This window comes from Triticum urartu, chromosome 2A (assembly GCF_056163025.1).
Source record: "Triticum urartu cultivar PI428250 chromosome 2A, HENAU_Tu73, whole genome shotgun sequence".
Lineage (NCBI taxonomy): Eukaryota > Viridiplantae > Streptophyta > Magnoliopsida > Poales > Poaceae > Triticum > Triticum urartu.
Genome location: NC_141874.1, coordinates 352,133,701 through 352,138,063, shown reverse-complemented (window position 1 = coordinate 352,138,063; position 4,363 = coordinate 352,133,701).

The following is a 4,363-nucleotide window of genomic DNA, read 5'->3' as shown; positions in this document are numbered from 1 at the left end:
GATTTTCAACTTCACTCTGAAATTCTTTGAACTTTTCAAACGTTTCAGACTTATGTTTCATTAAGTAGATATACCCATATCTGCTTAAGTCATCTCTGAAGGTGAGAAAATAATGATATCCGCCACGAGACTCAATATTCATCGGACCACATACATCTGTATGTATGATTTCCAACAAATCTGTTGCTCTCTCCATAGTACCGGAGAACGGTGTTTTAGTCATCTTGCCCATGAGGCACGGTTCGCAAGTACCAAGTGATTCATAATCAAGTGGTTCCAAAAGTCCATCAGTATGGAGTTTCTTCATGCGCTTTACACCGATATGACCTAAACGGCAGTGCCACAAATAAGTTGCACTATCATTATCAACTCTGTATCTTTTGGCTTCAACACTATGAATATGTGTGTCACTACTATCGAGATTCAATAAAAATAGACCACTCTTTAAGGGTGCATGACCATAAAAGATATTACTCATATAAATAGAACAACCATTATTCTCAGATTTAAATGAATAACCGTCTCGCATCAAACAAGATCCAGATATAATGTTCATGCTTAATGTTGGCACCAAATAACAATTATTTAGGTCTAATATTAATCCCGAAGGTAGATGTAGAGGTAGCATGCCGACTGCGATCACATCGACTTTGGAACCGTTTCCCACGCGCATCGTCACCTCGTCCTTAGCCAATCTTCGCTTAATCCGTAGTCCCTGTTTCGAGTTGCAAATATTAGCAACAGAACCAGTATCAAATACCCACGTGCTACTGCGAGCATTAGTAAGGTACACATCAATAACATGTATATCACATATACCTTTGTTCACCTTGCCATCCTTCTTATCCGCCAAATACTTGGGGCAGTTCTGCTTCCAGTGACCAGTCTGCTTGCAGTAGAAGCACTCAGTTTCAGGCTTAGGTCCAGGTTTGGGTTTCTTCTCTTGAGTAGCAACTTGCTTGCTGTTCTTTTTGAAGTTCCCCTTCTTCTTCCCTTTGCCCTTTTTCTTGAAACTAGTGGTCTTGTTGACCATCAACACTTGATGCTCTTTCTTGATTTCTACCTCTGCAGCTTTCAGCATTGCGAAGAGCTCGGGAATAGTCTTATTCATCCCTTGCATATTATAGTTCATCACGAAGCTCTTGTAGCTTGGTGGCAGTGATTGGAGAATTCTGTCAATGACGCAATCATCTGGAAGATTAACTCCCAATTGAATCAAGTGATTATTATACCCAGACATTTTGAGTATATGCTCACTGACAGAACTGTTCTCCTCCATCTTGCAGCTATAGAACCTATTGGAGACTTCATATCGCTCAATCCGGGCATTTGCTTGAAATATTGACATCAACTCTTGGAACATCTCATATGCTGCATGACGTTCAAAACGTCGTTGAAGTCCCGATTCTAAGCTGTAAAGCATGGCACACTGAACTATCGAGTAGTCATCAGCTTTGCTCTGCCAGACGTTCATAACATCTGGTGTTGCTCCAGCAGCAGGCCTGGCACCCAGCGGTGCTTCCAGGACGTAATTCTTCTGTGCAACAATGAGGATAATCCTCAAGTTACGGACCCAGTCCGTGTAATTGCTACCATCATCTTTCAACTTTGCTTTCTCAAGGAACGCATTAAAATTCAACGGAACAACAACACGAGCCATCTATCTAGAATCAAGCATAAACAAGCAAGATACTATCAGGTACTAAGTTTCATGATAAATTTAGGTTCAATTAATTTACTTAAAGAACTCCCACTTAGATAGACATCCCTCTAATCCTCTAAGTGATTACGTGATCCAAATCAACTAAACCATGTCCGATCATCACGTGAGATGGAGTAGTTTCATTGGTGAACATCACTATGTTGATCATATCTACTATATGATTCACGCTCGACCTTTCGGTCTCCGTGTTCTGAGGCCATATCTGTATATGCTTGGCTCGTCAAGTATAACCTGAGTATTCCGCGTGTGTAACTGTTTTGCACCCGTTGTATTTGAACGTAGAGCCTATCACACCCGATCATCACGTGGTGTCTCAGCACGAAGAACTTTTGCAACGGTGCATACTCAGGGAGAACACTTCTTGATAATTAGTGAGAGATCATCTTATAATGCTACCGTCAATCAAATCAAGATAAGATGCATAAAAGATAAACATCACATGCAATCAATACAAGCGATATGATATGGCCATCATCATCTTGTGCTTGTGATCTCCACCTTCGAAGCACCGTCGTGATGACCATCGTCACCGGTGCGACACCTTGATCTCCATTGTAGCATCGTTGTCGTCTCGCCAATCTTATGCTTTCACGACTATCGCTACCGCTTAGTGATAAAGTAAAGCATTACAGCGCGATTGCATTGCATACAATAAAGCGACAACCATATGGCTCCTGCCAGTTGCCGATAACTCGGTTACAAAACATGATCATCTCATACAATAAAATTTAGCATCATGTCTTGACCATATCACATCACAACATGCCCTGCAAAAACAAGTTAGACGTCCTCTACTTTGTTTGTTGCAAGTTTTACGTGGCTTCTACGGGCTTAAGCAAGAACCAATCTTACCTACGCATCAAAACCACAACGATAGTTTGTCAAGTTGGTGTTGTTTTAACCTTTGCAAGGACCGGGCGTAGCCACACTCGGTTCAACTAAAGTTGGAGAAACTGTCACCCGCAAGCCAGCTATGTGCAAAGCACGTCGAGAGAACCGGTCTCGCATAAGCGTACGCGTAATGTCCGTCCGGGCCGCTTCGTCCAACAATACCGCCGAACCAAAGTATGACATGCTGGTAAGCAGTATGACTTATATCGCCCACAACTCACTTGTGTTCTACTCGTGCATATAACATCAACATATAAAACCTAGGCTCGGATGCCACTGTTGGGGAATGTAGTAATTTCAAAAAATTTCCTACGCACACGCAAGATCATGGTGATGCATAGCAACGAGAGGAGGAGAGTGTGATCTACGTACCCTTGTAGATCGACAACGGAAGCGTTGACTTTGGTTGATGTAGTCGTACGTCTCCACGGCCCGACCGATCAAGCACCGAAACTACGGCACCTCCGAGTTTAGCACACGTTCAGCTCGATGACGATCCCCGGACTCCGATCCAGCAAAGTGTCGGGGAAGAGTTCTGTCAGCATGACGGCGTGGTGATGATCTTGATGTACTATCGTCGCACGGCTTCGCCTAAGCACCGCTACAATGTTATCGAGGATTATGGCGGAAGGGGGCACCACACACGGCTAAGAATATGATCACGTGGATCAACTTGTGTGTCTAGGGGTGCCCCTTGCCTCCGTATATAAAGGATCCAAGGGGGGGGTGCGGCCGGCCCTAGTAGGAGGCGCGCAGGAGGAGTCCTACTCCTACCGGGAGTAGGACTCCCCTCCCTTTCCTTGTCCAAGTAGGAGAGGGGGAAGGAGAGAAGGAAAAGGGGGGGGCGCAGCCCCTCCCTCCTTGTCCAATTCGGACTAGGGGGAGAGGGGGCGCGGCCTGCCCTGGCAGCCCCTCCTCTTCTCCACTTTAGGCCCATGAGGCCCATTAACCCCCCGGGGGGTTCCGGTAACCCCCCCGGTGCTCCGGTTTTATCCGAAACTTCCTCGGAACACTTCCGGTGTCCGAATATAGCCGTCCAATATATCAATCTTTATGTCTCGACCATTTCGAGACTCCCCGTCATGTCCGTGATCACATCCGGGACTCTGAACTAACTTCGGTACATCAAAAATCATAAACTCATAATATAACTTTCATCGAAACCTTAAGCGTGCGGACCCTACGGGTTCGAGAACAATGTAGACATGACTGAGACACGTCTCCGGTCAATAACCAATAGCGGAACCTAGATGCTCATATTGGCTCCTACATATTCTACGAAGATCTTTATCGGTCAGACCGCATAACAACATACGTTGTTCCCTTTGTCATCGGTATGTTACTTGCCCGAGATTCGATCGTCGGTATCTCAATACCTAGTTCAATCTCATTACCGGCAAGTCTCTTTACTCGTTTCGTAATACATCATCTTGCAACTAACTCATTAGGTGTAATGCTTGCAAGGCTTATGTGATGTGCATTACCGAGAGGGCCCAGAGATACCTCTCCGACATTCGGAGTGACAAATCCTAATCTCGAAATACGCCAACCCAACATGTACTTTTGGAGACACCTGTAGAGCACCTTTATAATCACCCATTTACGTTGTGATGTTTGGTAGCACACAAAGTGTTCCTCTGGCAAACGGGAGTTGCATAATTTCATAGTCATAGGAACATGTATAAGTCATGAAGAAAGCAATAGCAACATACTAAACGATCGGGTGCTAAGCTAATGGAATGGGTCATG